This window comes from Melospiza georgiana, chromosome 3, assembly GCF_028018845.1.
Source record: "Melospiza georgiana isolate bMelGeo1 chromosome 3, bMelGeo1.pri, whole genome shotgun sequence".
Classification (NCBI taxonomy): Eukaryota; Metazoa; Chordata; class Aves; order Passeriformes; family Passerellidae; genus Melospiza; species Melospiza georgiana.
In genome coordinates this window covers 46,897,571-46,913,542 of record NC_080432.1, presented here as the reverse complement: position 1 = coordinate 46,913,542, position 15,972 = coordinate 46,897,571, and positions in this window count along the sequence as shown.

Sequence of the window (15,972 nt, the reverse complement as noted above, 5' to 3'; positions counted from 1 at the left end):
TTCTGTTTCACAAACAATCTATGAAATAGTATCTTTTAGTATGTGATACAAATTTGTATCAGCAATACACTTTTAATGATTTTTATGCTCAGTTTGATTATTCAAGTGAAATAGACAAAGTACTTTTGTTTGAAGTTACTAAAAATTGAAAACAAGCAGTAGCTTGAAAATGATAATTTTTAGAGTATCTATCTGGCATTTATAGGCCACAGAAGCCATACAGTGCTAATCTCAAGCAATTATTCCTCAGAGGTGATTTGGAAGGGGAAGGTAAGGCTCTCTCTTTTTTCCCCATTTTTATTTTTTATTCTTTGACTGTGGGTAGAACTGTTTTTTAAACATCCCATGTTAAAAGTTCTTGAACTTTCTTGCAGCCAAAATAATGATGTAATTATTTCAGTTGTCATTCCCAAAGACTTCCTTTTATTCTAATAAGAAATGCAAAGTAGGATGCAGTATTGGCTCATTATCTAAATGGAGATTTCATTCCTTGGTATTTCACCTGCTATCAAGAAACCTCCTGGTACATTCAGCTTTTCTAAGTGGCAGAGGGGAATTTCGGAATTAAATTTAAATTATCTCTGAAAGTTGTGGGAATTGCTGCATGCAAAGTCTTAGCTGAAAGCATACCAGACATCTTGTTAATTTCTATTGAAATACCCTCTGCTTGCATCACTTCTATTTATCTTATCACAGTTGGGCACCATTTCAATAATAGCAGGTGAATGCTCCATTTATAAAATGAACTACTTTGCAGATGTTCAAAATCCATCCCAAACGCCAAACTCCTGTGCATGCCTGTTCTTTAAGTTGCCTTACTGCTCTGCCTTGTTCTTGGAAAGTCTCAGCAGCAGACAGGGAAAACAACTTTCAGATTACTGTTGACAGACCAGCAAGAGGGCTGTGCAGGTAAAACTGAATTGGTAGCCAGTCTTTGTAAATACTTGTCTGACTGTGCCTTATGAACAAAGAAGTTTGATCATGAAGGTTGTTTAAAAAATCCTTGGTAAATACAAGTTTAATTAGGGCTTGGGTTTCTTTCAGTCTTATGCCAAATGCTTAACATCATTATGGAAACATACAGTTAATTGGAACATTTAAGTATATACTTTCTCCCTAAGGTAAACATAGCAATTAGCTTCTGAATACAAATGCCTAAGTTGCTCTTAGTTCTGTAAGATAGTTGTAATGAAAAAAGCCCATAACTGGAAGAGCTTTGAGGAAATTGGTCAGCCATTTTGCTCAGCATAATGTTATTAAATATCTTATCTTGAAAACACTTCACATGTAAATTGTACAATGTATTTCAAAATAAAGTTTCTAATTAAAATGGGAATTTCTGTGCCTACTAGTAATAACCAGCAATGACAGTTCAGAAATCCACTCAGAGAGAATTTAAAGCTTTGTGAAACCTGCTGTAACTCAAAAAGCCCTTGTAAAAGCTTTTTTTTTTTGGTGGACTTGGAAGGAGTTGGTTTCGGTGCTCTGTTTCATGGTGTGTTTAAGATGTGTCAGGAGGAAAAGCAGAATCTTCTGAAAAATCTTCACTCACGATAGTTAATTCATTATTTTAGCTTTACCACACATTTTATTCTAATTTAAATATACATTTGTATATAGCATGTTGGGACAAAAAGTTCTGATTTAGACAATAGTGAATATTGAGTCCTATTCACTTTTCTGGAGATTTCTGCTATGCATAGGATGCCTGAGCTTTCACCACTCTTTTGGTGCAGGAAATCCAGCCAGGGACATGATTCTCATTTTAAAATTTTGGCATTTTAGAGAAATGTTCACTGTGTGAAATAGTTGATTAAAATACTCCTTTGTTTTTCTGTTCTCATGTTGTTCACAAAGGAGCTTTATGTATTTTGTTCCCCTTAAATACTGCCTAAAAAGTTTTTTTTCAATACTATCTACTGAGTTTACAGTTCTTCAGTTCAATGTTTTTCACACTGAAGTGGCACAGTAGGTCTGCCACTGCTTTGTGTTTGGATGGGCAGAAGCAGGAGGAAGCAGAGGCAGAGGCAGCACCGTTCTGTGGGGCAGTGAATGCCTCTGGGGACATGGGGAGCACCTCCTGCTTTGAAACCCCCATGGCCTGGGGTGGGTTGGGTGTAGCTGCTCCAACTCTCAGCCTTTGTCAAGTTGTAATGACAGTTTGGATGGATTTATTTTAAAGGTCACTACTTGAGTGGCTTTGATTCAGTATTCTCGTTTAAGCTGGACTTCTACTCCAGTGCAGTTCTCCTTTCTCAATGCCCTGAAAAATGTTGAGTTTGCCCTCAATTTTTTTAGACAGCTCTTGCTCACTGCTTCCCAGTCAGGGGCTTGTTGCTGTGTCTGAAGAGTCTTGCATATTCCTTTAGGCTTTACTTGGGAATTTTGGATTGACATGTCAAGTAGTGAAATGGGGGAAGGGAGAGGAGGTGTTTGACACCTGCACACAGTCTCACAGTACTTCACCTTGTTTCTTTACCATAGGGTTTTTCCATTTCCTGTTTCTAATTTTCCCTTTATTCCCTCAGGAAAAATCAAAAGCTGCATCAAAGGAAGCTTGGCTCTGAAATGGTCACCATGATTTGCAGTTGCTATTTCCTCAGGCTGAGTTGTGCTAACTAACATCTGATCCACTCTCAAAAAGTTGCCAGAACTATTGTGTTTCTGGAGAAATGTTTACAATCCCTTTGCCTTCCTACATCAGTGGCAAAACTTCCTGAAAGTTAGCCTTGAAAAGATCTTTAGTGTGACCAAGTAGGAATTTGGGGGTCCAGTGCATGTCAAAGCTGAGATGTTTTGGGTTAGGATCCACAGTGTAGCCAGATGGCCTTTTCAATAGATGGTTGCAAAACATGACTTGGAATTAGTCTGTAGGGGTGAAATTACTTTATTCTCTCAGTAATGCACAGTCTATTGTCTCTAAAGTTGTTTTATTTCATTTTTTTTCCTTATTTGATTTTGCCTAATTCTGTAAACAATTTCTCCCTACAGACAACTTCCAGATACCTGATGTCATTTGGGGATCATCTTATGCCAGGATTAGGTGAAAACTCAGTGTTTGTTTCTTCATGTCTTTTCTGGTGCCTCTTTAGTATGTGCATTCCCTACTGCCAGGGTCTGAGGCATCTCTCCCATTGCTTATGCCCCAGGAATGAAATGCTGTGGTACTGATATATCCAAATTAAGAAAGCAATTATGTCAGTTTGTTTTCTTGCAGGTTGCAGGAGGGTGTGTTGGTTGGATCTCTTTGGAAGGGGCAGGGAAATGAGAAGAAGATGGGGAAGAAAATGGTTGCTTTTCAAGTTTGATGTCAGGAGCTGTTCTGCTACCCTGTTTGGGAGCTGACCTGCTGCCAAGCACTGTCCAGGGCAGCTGTGAGTCAGGTGCTCTGGTGGGCAGCCTGGTACTGCTACATCAAAGAGAAGACATGCTGGAGGTGTCTTGTCAAGTGGAGCTCAGTTTGTTGAAATTCAGGGGTGAGAATCCTATGCTGAAACGTTTAAGTTAAAAAGGTAAATAGAGGCACATCTGCCTTTTCACAAAGGTGACAGATGGACCTCCCTACCCCCAGGTTTCTAAGGTGATGTGTTTGGTTCTTGGTGGATTTAAGAGAAGATAATTTAAATAATTTTCTCAATCCTGTCATTTTGATTGATATAAAAATATATTCTCTATAAACACTTTGAGATACCTTTTTCAAAGCTTGTGGAGCCCAAGTTATTTTATTACAAACGTCAAACAAAAATATATTCTAATTCTAGTAGTTGTGTTTAAATCTCATTAAAAGAATTAGCCAGGGCCTCAAATTCTGCAGTGAGTGAAGCCAGTAATGAAACTTTAGACTTGAGTGATCTAATATCTGCTCTGTATATGACAAAGACCTAAATGACAGAAAGAATAAAACATTGTGTTAAACATCAAACTAAGAACTTTACAAACCTAAACTTTTCAGATTTCTTTTTTCCTCTAGCGAGTTTTTAAAAAGGGAGAAATTACTTTCCTGGTCCTGTGACTATAATTTCACAAGACTGAAAACTGCAGTGCTATGAGGTCCCTTTTTTGGTAAAAGGTGTTTATTTTTCTGCTGAACTCTTGCAGCAGAAAGTGGAGTTTTGGCATCTTAGTGCCTGGGCCACAGAGTCTTGTCTGGGCTCCTGATCTGTGTGGGCAGGGAAAACTATCCCCTGGGATTTGTTGGCTGAGACTTCAACTACTTTTCATTTGTCTCCAGAACTGTTATAAGATTTTGAAGAGTGAGCCCTTTAGCTCTGCTGTGATGAATGAGTATTGAACTCATGAATATTTTCTACTGGTAAAATTTATTTTTCTTTATGATCACAGTCCAAAGAGCTGGTGTTTCAAAGAATCTGTCAGTAAGATATCTGCTGTTAATGGGTGGTCTGGAAATGCAGTCTAGCCTCACAACTGCTTTCAGGGAGAAAGCACATTTCTGCATTGTAGGGAATGGTTTGCTGTTTGCAGAGCTGCTGTGTAACCAAATGCTGCTTTCAAGCTGTTCTGAAATGAACTGACTTGGTTGTTGTCTGTAAGCACATAGCTCTGGAATGGGCTCAGGGTTCTGTCCATCAGACAGGCAGCAGGGCAGTGGGATGCATTATTTCCAAGTCAACTGCAAAGCCCTGGGCTGATGGGGATAAAATAATTCTATTTAAGTGGAAAGCAGGTGTGTTGTGGCGGGTGTAAATCTACTTTATGGAGACTACACGAGCAGTCTCATGTTCATTTAAAGAAAAAACGAATCCAAACTGCAGGAACCCAAAGAGCTGCCCAAGGCTTAGAGAAAGCCATCCCGAGTGTGAGTGCGGGGAGCAGGAGCCGGGCAGGGCAGGGCAGGGCTGGCTGGCGCTAGGTGTCAGTGTGGGAGCGCGGCCGCGCCACCACCGCAGCAGCAGCAGCTGGGATGTGAGAAACATCGCACACAGCCCTGCCTCGTCTGGTCGGTCCTGAGCTGCTTGCCCATATCCAAAAGCCCCTTTTCCAACAGCCTCTGTGTTTTAAATGCAAATCGTTATTTCTAAGCCAGTTTGGAGATCACCTATCGCTGGCCAGGGGCTGTGTACAAATTACAAGCGGGATGGAACTGCTAGGAACATGCCTTGAGCTGTTTTATTTTCCAGCATCAGTCTCAGTACATGGTTGTAACAATGGGAAGATGCCATCAGCTCATATCTCAGGCAGCAGACTAAGAACTTAATGTTACAACTTACTTTATAAGTTTTATGACCAATCACAGCTGCCTTTTGCAGCTCTCCCAAAACCCTTTAATTTTATGGATTCCCACAGTCACCTACTGAGTTACCTCTGTCACAAACTACAGGAAAAATGGTAACAGCATCTGTTATGTACAAATGTTTCAGTTGACAAAGCTCATAACCAAACACTCCAGGAGAAGCAATGGCCCAGCTCCCACTGTGCCTCTGCCAGGTTTTGTGAGTCCTGCACAAATTGCTGCCCTTGCTCTGTGGGGTGTTTCAGGAAGGCTGTTCTTCAGTTCAAGACAACATGGCAGCCTGGGTTCCAAGCTGTGTGAGGGAAGGATTCCTCCCAAGCTCTGCTGTAAGTGGCACTGCAGTTGGAAAGTGTTGAACACGTGCTCCTGCTGCTGTAAGAGGTGGTGGCTGAGGTCGGATGGGCTTTGGCAACATGGGCTCACGGGGCAGCTGGAGCTGTTGTCCTGCCCGAGCTGGGGACAGCAGGAGGGATGTGAGCATCCTCTGCCATCTCCCACCCTTGCACCCAAGACCTGGTGTGTGTGTTTGGTGTAGCCTGGCAAGTGGAGGGTTCCCCCATGGAGATGAGGGATGCCCGCTGAGCCGTGTATCTTCGAGCATCCTACCTCTGCACAGATATTTATTTTTTGAAAGCTTGCAGAAATACCTCTGCATCTGACCGAGCTCTCACTGAAGTCAATGGGAGATGGATCAAACTTCACATTCTTAAGGAGACTTGGAACTGCTCAAAAAAGTGGTGAGGGAGGCAGGTCTCAGCTGTTGTAACCTGGGGAGAGACTGTGGGAGGAGGGTGCTGGCAGCCTGTACAGTGGAACAAAAGCAGAGATGAAGAAGATGCACTCAAATTGCATCTGGAGATAAATGTCCATGCTGTGTAGCCCTAAGCAGAAGTTTTGTTTATCTGATCTTCAGTTAAATTTATAAGATTATTCTGTTCACTAAAAAAAGGAATAGGAGTCAAGCTGCTGGGTTTTTAAATTTTTTTTTAAAAACACATCTTGATTTTCTTGACATGAGTTTTTCCATGACTAGAGTTTTTTAGCTAACCTCATCTTTATCTGAGAGAGAAATCTCAGGCCAGATGCAGCTTAATTTATACTTAAGTGGCATTTCAAAATGAAGTCAGAAGGTGAGGGTCTTAAAAAGTCATGCTGGAAAAGACAAAAATAGAAAAGAAAAAAAAGAGAACATCCCCTTTTTTTCCTGCCAACTGTCTCTAACTGGAACAGTGAAGACATTTTGAAATTTATATATTTTTTATATTTATATTTTATATGACCTTTCCATGCTGGGTTGTTTTTGTCACTGGAGAGCATCTGGGCCCTGGCAGCTCCTGATGTGCCAGAGTGTGCCATCACTAGTCCTTACCAAGGAATGCAGACCTAGCCCTGCTGTTGCTGTCTGTCCAGGAGCAGGAAGGTGTGTGCTGAAATGGGCACTGTAGCTACTGTGTCTGTGTTTATGGTTTTTTTGCAAGGGTGTAGCTGAGAGGATGCTAAAGATGCCCTTTTGATGCTGGCTATTGCTAGTGCAGAGCTGTACCTCATAGGAGGAGAGGTAAAACAGGGGTAAGAGACAGTGTGCCTTGGGCTCTCCAGCATCTTGCTATGCTGAGAGAAACAAAAACTCAGGTGGGGGGAAAGCCCAGCTTGACCAGAGCCAGAAAGTGTGGTTGGACCTGTGTGAGTGGGAAGCAGGGCCTTAGGTGATAGCTAGGGCATTGCCAAACAAAGCCCTGCATGTTCCATCTAGGGAAGCAGCAGCCTGTCCCAGCCTTTGGCTGCTCTCAGAGGAAAAGTTTGTTTTGTGCCTGGAGACAAAATTTGCCCTGAAATGACTGAACTGCCCATCACAGTGAATCCTGGTGAAGTGAGTGCCTTCATCACCTCTCAGTATCTAACACTGGCAGGCAGGAATGGAATCCCCCTGAGCCCTCACTTCACCAGGCTGAAAGAACCCAATCCCTTCAGCCTTTCTTCATGTGTCAAGGTCCCCAATCCTATAACCATCTTGGGGCACTTACCCTCCCCACCCCCAAACCTGCTGGGCTGCTCCCAGTTATCTAATATCCTTCTTGACTGTGGGAGTAAAACTGGGCACAGTGTCCAGGTGTGATGTGGGATAGCTGTAACCCTTGATGTGCTGGGTTCAGTGATACAGCACAGTCAGGTGCTGGTGCTGGTACAGCCACTGCCATGGGGTATTTTTCATCATGAGCTTTCAAAATGCTTTGTAGGGATGTTTCAGGAGTGATTCTCTGTTTTGGCCCTCCTGAGATTTTTCAGGGTATATGAAAGCTTCTTCAGGCCTCCCATCTATAGATCAGAAGAATTAGGTCTTATTTTAGCTGCCCTCTTCCTTTGGGCATGGCAGACAAATACCTCACCTTCTGCAGCGTGTAACTCTAGGATGAAATGTACCTCTAGGAAAAGACCCCCTTAAAGAGTAAAAGGGGCACATCAATTTTACATGTAAATGAAAGACTATGAAATCTTCCAAGTTTCTCTTATGTCTACGCCTCATGAAAGGAATGAAACCTTTTCTAATCTGTTCTATAAACAAAACTCCATGTTTTTCTTGAATATTTTTCTGAGCAACATGACATTGGCACAGAAATAAGCCCTGATTGATCATTTTATCCAAAGCTGGGCAATTGCTCTGCCAGATCCCTGGTGATGGGGTTGCATGTTCTGTATGAGAGTTCACTGGCCTTCTTGCCCAGCTCTGTGCTTGACCAAATGTTGAACTTTCATCCAAGCAAGGATCTATGCCTGAGATTCCTCATCTTTATAGCAGAAACCATGCTACTTGACTTCCTTTTGATAGCAGAAAGACATTAGTGACCTCTACTCTATCTGTCTGGGTCTTTACAGAGCTAACCACTGAATTAATTAGGTTGGAAAAGATCTTTCAGACCATCAAGTCCAACCTATGACTTAACACCACCTTATCAACTAAACCATGGCACTGAATGCCACATCCAGTCATTTTTTTAAACATCTCCAGGGACGGGGACTCCACCACCTCCCTGGGCAGCCCATTCCAGTGCCCAGTCTCTCTTTCAGTGAAGAATTTTTTCTGATGTCCAGAGTGAACTTCCCCTGGTGCAGTTCAAGACTGTGTCCTCTCATTCTGTCTCTGGCTGCCTGGGAGAAGGGACTGACCCCACCTGACTGCAGCCTCTTGTCAGGCAGCTCTGCAGATTGATAATGTCCCCCCTGAACCTCCTTTTTTCCAGGTTAAACAACCCTGGCTCCCCCAGCTGTTCTTCACAGGACTCGTGTTCCAGGCTCTTCCCCAGCCCTGCTGCCCTGGCAGGCATTTGGAGAGATAGCAGTGTTACATCATGTTTGGGAGGTCCACCACCCATCTCTCATTCAGGTTGCCCAAGATTAAATTGCTTGTGGCAGATGATTCCCCACTGTGTTTGTGGAAAACCTTTGGTGTGGTGATCCCCAGCCCCCCAGTGTGGTCCTGCCAGGGCTTTGCTCCCATTTCTGGGAGGCATTTGGGTCCAGCTCTATTCTCTGCAATTTAATACAATTTACTTTCCCACCCCAGCAGACTTGCTAAACTCTTCCACCACCTTTCCAGCTGCTGGTTTTAATTGTGAAACCTTATTGTATCTATTCTCGTTTTTCTCTTCCCTGTCAGGAGCAGCCCCAGTTCTCTCCATCCTTTTCTACACATGACGAGTTGCTCTTGCTGCTTTCCTCCAGGCTGCTGGTCAACCCTTGCTCAAACTGGAGCATCCAAAATGACTCATTTGTGCTGAGACCAGACTGGTGCCAAGTGTGGGGGAGTATAACTTCATATTTTCACATATGTCACCACTGCACGGTGTGACCCAGGATGATGCTCCACCTTCCTTAGCAACAAGTCACTGTGACACACACTGACACCTAAATTCAACAGAACAACTGCACAGCCAGTGCAGCCTTGTTAAATGTCTGCTCTTCTAGAAGCCTGTGTCAGCTTTGCAGTTTTTCTTGTCCTTATCAAACTGCCTTCTGTTTTCCAGATACTCTCTCCAGTTTGGCTAGATCATTTTGAATTCCTAGGCTGTCTCCTGTATACTAGAGGTCCTTCTACCCCGTCCATCATCTTCAAATTTATCAATAGTATTTCAGGAGCTCAGTATCTGTTAAAGAAGACAGAGTGTAGTACCATAGACTGGCTTCAGTGAAATCCATACTTAATGCACCCTTCTAGTTTAACAAGAAATATAGTGGCAATGACTCTTAGAAGCAAGTTTTCTAACCAGCTCTGAACTGTCCTTATAATGGTGTCGTGTAGACTCCCCCTGTAACACCCCATGCAAGATAATCCTAAAGCTTTACTGTAGTCAAAGCACATCTATTGCCTATGTAGAATGACAGTTTCCATTTTTATCCTCTCACAGAAGGAACCTGCAGAGGTTTGAAATGTTAGTTCCTCCTTAACCTCTATTTGCCATCACTCATGTGATTGGCACCTTTTGTGTATTTGCAAGTTGCCTGGTTTGTTCTTACAGTGTTTTTATGGGTACTAAAGTTCAGCCAACTGGTCTGCAGTTGTCTGGCCTTGCTGTCCCTCCTTTATTAAACTCATGTCTCCATTTGCCCTTGGTCAGTTTTGTGGGACATTGGTCACCCACCTCAAATTCTCAGATAACCCCAGCCAGCTCTCAGGTAGTTTCTACCAGTGGTGGAAATATCTATGAGGAATTTCATTAGATGCAGCCAGTTTGAAAATGTTAATTTATTGAAATAGTCTTTTAAAATAAGTTTAGATAGCTTTCTCTTTTTTTAGCACCCTGAAATCTCAGTCTTTTAATGGCAGTTTTCTGTCAGTTGTCCAATCACAGTTTGACCCCTCCAGTGAAAGAAAATTAGACAAATTTGACACTGATAGATTTAAGTGGTGGAAATGTGGGAAGGAAAGGACAGCCTGGCTCAGCAAGTCCCATCTCCAGTGCAGTGTAACTTTAGGTTACACTTAAAGTGTAACACCATGCAGAGACTGCACAAGTCCCTGCACCTAACAAGCCAAACCTGCTTTAGCACGTTGGTGCCAGGAGATCTTGCCCTGGGCCTCTCGTGCTGAAAAGGCAGGCTGAGATTTTGGAAAGCTGGGGTTTTCCTTTTGCCTTTTGCCTTTCTCCTTCACAGAGGATAACTTTCCCAGTTATCTGGGAAAGCCACCCCTGTGGCTGCTGCCTTGCTGGGTGGGCACCTCTGCAGGGCTCCAGGCACCTCTGCAGGGTTGGCAAGATGCAAGGGGAGCCCTGGGGGAGCAGCCCCACGGCAGGAGGGGGCTGCATGACCCAAGGAGAGTGGCCCAGAGTGGGCTGTAGCAGCCAAAGGGCCTCTGCCTCAGCCCTGTGTCCAAGGGGGATCAGTGCAAGGCTTGGACTTGTGGTGCCTTGGTGCAAAGCTCTGGCTAGTGGTGGAGCAAGGAGAAAAATACAGACAAGAACTCCAGGAGAGAGCCTGGGGTAATGGCAATGCCCATCATTTAAACAATGCTTTTGCTAACTTTTATCCAGGTTCTTCTTCTCAGTTCAAAGGAAAAGACACTTTATTCAGGGCTTCAGTCTTTCCTGCAGCAATCCATGACTTGCCTATGGCTTTATGATGGCTGTATGGTTTCTAGTTCTTCAATTTCTTTATGCAGCATCACCCTAGATCAGATACCCTCAGAAATGTCCCCAGGCTGTTGGGTTAATCATCCAACAATCTCGTTTCAAATTCAGTAAAGTATTATATAAGTATTCACAAATTATTATCTTTAAAAGTAAGAGCAGCTTTACATGCAATTGTTTGTTCAACCAATGTACAAAGCAAAAATTTTTTTGAATGTTACATTATTGTTATTTTTTTAATACTAGCTGTCCTTCAGTGAGTGTTAATTTCTGACAGATGGCTCTGTCCATCTGGCACTACTGTAGAGTGTAAAAATCTAATTTATGTGGAAAATTTATTCAAAATTGTATATTAATTGGAAACAACTAAAACAACTGATCTTTTCATCCTGGGAGAGCATGATGGTGCCAAAGCACCACTAATAAATTCCACTGCCAAGAAGGGGGAGAGAGTTTGCAGACAGAGCTCATGGCATGAATACTTTTTCTCCTTTCTTAGTTGTGAAATATTTCTGAGGACAAAACATGCTGTGAACGAAGTGCAGTGTCCCTCACAGACAAACTCACCCAGGCTCTGGCTGGTGCTGGGGAAGGTGTGATATCAGCCTGTCCTCACTCTCTAGCGTGAGGAAGGGCATCCCTCATGGAAAGGCAGATTTGGATATTGTGGATCCGAGCGTGGGATGGGATCCCTCCTGAAGGGATGTTGATATACAACATCTCTGCTTCTGCACCAGACTGGCAACTTTATCCTCACCCTGCTTGCTGCAAAGCCTGCAGCTCCTGCCGGCTGTCTCAGCGGTTTGGGGTGCTGAGGGCATTGCCAGGAGGAGGCAGTGGGGGAGAGCTGAGCACAAAGCCTGCAGCATGGGAGAAGAGAGGAAGAGGAGGAGATGGGAGCCCTCTAGAAAGTCTGCAGCATGGGCTCAAGTAGGGAGGTGGATCCATGTGGAACCAGGCTTCATCGCTCCAGCTGATCGTGGAGCAGCGTCACTTGGGCAGGCAACAGCTTCAGGAAAAAAAGCAGGAGAGGCCTTGCAATTAACAGTTGCACAGAAATTTGTGGTAAAACATAGATTTTACCATCTTCACAGCATGATTCCAGTCCCATGGTGACCTGTTTGGTGAATACACTTGAATTTTTGGGACCTTGACTGGCTTGCTGCATTGCTCAGGGAATCTGAAAAGTTATTTGGATGTGATGTCATTCTCAGAGAATAAAGCACACTTCGGTTATGACAGGATAATCATTCATCTGTTATATTTTCTTCTTTTAACATCATCAAGTACTCAATCTAAAGATAAACATGGTTCTTAAATTTTCCTGAAATAAAAAAAAAACCATTTTTCTAATGTTGGTTTAGAAAAGTTCTTTCTGTCTGCAATGGGCAAGATGATTGTCCTATCTTGGACCATGAAAGGGTTGAGTATTGTTTTGTGCTGAAGTAAAACTATAATTTCATCCTGAAGATCAGAACAGATTACTCAGTATTCCTCCAGAAAGCAGATTTATATTTAGAATGACAATACATAAGGTTTTCTTAGCCATGGTACTTGTTTTTTCCTACAAGAACAGTGTTCTGAAAGTAAGTCTTTAGACAAGACTGCTTTGCATTAAAAACATGCTTTCTCTTTCATGACTGCCAGGTGAGGTTAGCCTCTTCAATCTGTGTGGAAAATTCTTAGGTGAGTTATTAAAAAAGAAACTAATCAGAATTTTGCTATGCAATAACAATCTATTAGAATGCATAATTTCATTAAACATGTATTTTTCTGGTGGTGTTATAATCATGAAGTATCTGACACCAGAAGCATAATCTCTATTAAATTTCAACTGCATAATTTTGAAGGCTGTAAATCACTCTATTTCCTTTTAAATGCTCTATTATGATTCCCTAGCAGCAAGAGGAAATATTTCTGAAGTTCAAAGCCAAGCTTTAGTCTGCATTGGATGCTGGGGGGAAGCCATCAGGGGGCTGCTCTGTGAAGCTGAGAAGCTGAAAGTGGATCCTTGAATGGTCCACCATAGAACCTGGGAAGCTGCAAGTGGATCCTTGAATGGCCCACCATACATCCTGAGAAGCTGAAAGCGGATCCTTGTCCCACCATAGCCTGCCTGCAGCGCTGTCTCTGAAGTCCTGAGTGTGCTGTGGGACTGCAAGGCTGCAGCAGCCACTCAGGGCTACTGACGTGGAACCAGAACCTGGAGCTCATGCTTTTGATACAGGACACAGATGAGGTTTGTCACCCTTTAAAGAGGATTGGAAACCAGGCATATTATGGGTAAGGGTGCCTCTACAATTTGCCTTCAAGAGACATATTGAGAAAGGTCAAGACCTAGTCCCTTCCTCCAGACTGTGGTCACCCAAACCTGGGTCCTCTTTTGGGGCTTAGTGCTAATGTGTTGCCTTTCAGAGCCAAAAAAGTTCTTTGCATCCTTCAAAAGCAGGAAAAAAAAAGGGGCATTGGTGGTAATGCTTAAATTTTATATTAGTGGTTTGAACACGTGCTCAGGAAATGTGACACACGCCTTTTAAGCTTTTCTCAGCTGGAGGATGTTCAAACCCACATCAGAGAATATCAGCAAGAAAGAGCCTGTAGCTGAGGGATGAGAGTGCTTTCAGGGCAGAGGGCAGGTCTGCTTACACATTGCACTCCAGTGTTTGGATGAAAAGCAAGAATAATTCTGGGAACACAGACTGGAGCTCTGCTGGCCTTCTGAGTTACACTTCCTCTATCCTGGTCTCTTCTTCTGTGCTCTGGGAGCTGCATTTGCACTGCCTCTGCGCAAGGGTCCTGACCATGTGAAAGATACTTAAAATTATAACCTTGGAATAAAACTGCCCTAATAGAAACCTCAGAGAGGCAGGGCACAGGTGCTTTGTAACTGAGTGCTGGTTTTTGAGGTTGGCCACATGCTCACAGCATACATTTTACCTTTATCAGCTTTATGGTAAAAATTACCAGCTCTTCACCTCCACTGAAACCCATGTCCTGAGCTCAGTGTCTCGAAGAAAAAACACACATGGTGGTCACAGCATTGGCAGGCTCTCATTCCCCTCACAGTGAATTAAAAGCTGACTTGCAGCTCTTGTCTCTGCAAATTCCAGCTCAGAAGTGTCCCAAAGCACCCAGATGCTTTATAAGAGACTGGCCCAGTCAGAAAAGGTCCTGTGTGAAAGCTGCACTGTCAGCTTTCTGCACCTTCCCAAGAGTAAAGAAAACAGAACTGTTGTGTTGTGGTAGGGCCAAACCCCTCTCAGGGTTTCCCATGGCCCTTGCTGGTCAGGCTGAAAGCCAGACTATCTGTGCTGGTGGGAGAGGCTTGAGCCCATCCCTGGAGAGGCACACATTGCCTGAATGTAAATAACTGAAGCAGAAGAGAATTAAATCCAACAGCTATTTAGAAAGAAATTCACAAACAGATCTGCCCTTCCACTGCCAAGGGTGTGCTCCATGGAACTGAGGCATTTTATTGTAATTATCATGCTACCAGAGGGTCTCTTAGAGCCTGACTCCCACAGCCCAGCAAACACAGGGCAATCCCAGAACTGATTAAAAGTAGCGATTCAGATTCCAGCTGTCATGAACTGGAGAGTAGCTTGAAATTGTTACTTGCTTTTTATTCAAGGGTTCAAACAAGCAAAAAGCCATGGGTATTTTTAAAATGTAATTATTTTAAACCCAACACCTTTATATAAAGAAAGAGCCTGATGTGTGACTTTTGTACAGTGCAGCTGGCAATTCTGTGAGCAGGACTGCCCTGCCTTTACTAGGTCACTTTGCATGTTCTCTGCCATATGCACATGTTATAAATTAGGACCCTGATGTCCATTTGGAAGCAAATACAGATCCCTATCTGTTCTGGAGGTGATGCCCAACATTAGTCAGTATCTGCATTGCAGCATCTGGTGCTGTCTGTGGTGTCCCTGCAGAAAGGACACTTTTCCAGAGGTAGCATTGGGCTTGTCACCAGGGACTTGACACCCACAGCACCACAGGGTAGCTTTGAGCTCTGTTCTTTCCTGCAGCTGAAGCCTTTTGAAATCTTTGGAAGATCCCAGAAGAGAGTACAGGTAAAGAAGGGCTGCCCAAGAAACTGCTGAACTTCTGCTTTAATTGTTCTGCTGTGACAGGACCTATTTCATATATTCTGAGATAAGTAGCGCCACATGGAAACAACACTTCTCCCATGACAGTGGGATTTTTGTGCTATCACTCAGCTTTGCAAGACTTGATGAACAAACATGGGAAAGCAGTGGGAAACCCACAGAGCAACCAGGGCCCTCCATCTATAACGTGCTAGTTTTTCCTACCCCTAATCATAAAAGTGGTAGGCAGGACTTGTTTTCTCCTTCCTCCCCATTTCTTCCTTTTTGCAGAGAAAGCAAGTTAACTGAGCCAGTCCGATCAGGGAGCAGCTGAAAAAAAAAGAAAAAGAAAACAAAAATGGGAAAGTTTATAAAAACTGAAAGCATCCTTCTTTCCTGAAAGAAAAGAAATGGATTTTGAGAAGATAACCAGCTCTTGACATGGGAAGCTCATTCCCAAAGCCAGTACCCAAGCCAAGAGGTCAGGTCTTGTATCTTGCTGTTTGCTATAAAGTTTGCATGTTACTAGGCTGGAAGGTTTGTGGTTTGTGCCGTGACTATGAGGGAGTACAAGCTTTCAGCCACACAAACAAATCCTGAGGCTTCAGCACAAGCCCAGTTCGTCAGTACAAAGTAACATTTAATTAACCTAGAAACTGTTACCCACGAGCTTGTCTGAGCAACGAATGATCAAAGAAGATGTCTCTCCCCCGTTTCATTGGTCTGGTTTGACTCCCTACAAAGGGATGTTTTGCACTCTGTGCATGGAAGGGGGATGTTCTTCTTTGAAGTTGTTTTCAAGTGCTCTTGGCAAAGGTGGCAAGAAGCGTGATGTTTTTAATCTCCTTCTCTTTGCAAAAATATTACCAGCTGCAGAGGCCAAAACCCTTCCCTGGAACTGCAGAAGAGCGCAAAAGGCTGCTCCTCCAACAGGTGGTGAACTTCTTCCTGGAAATCCTCCTCTACTTTTGTGCTGGCTTTCTCAGGAGCCAAGTGAAGGCCTCTT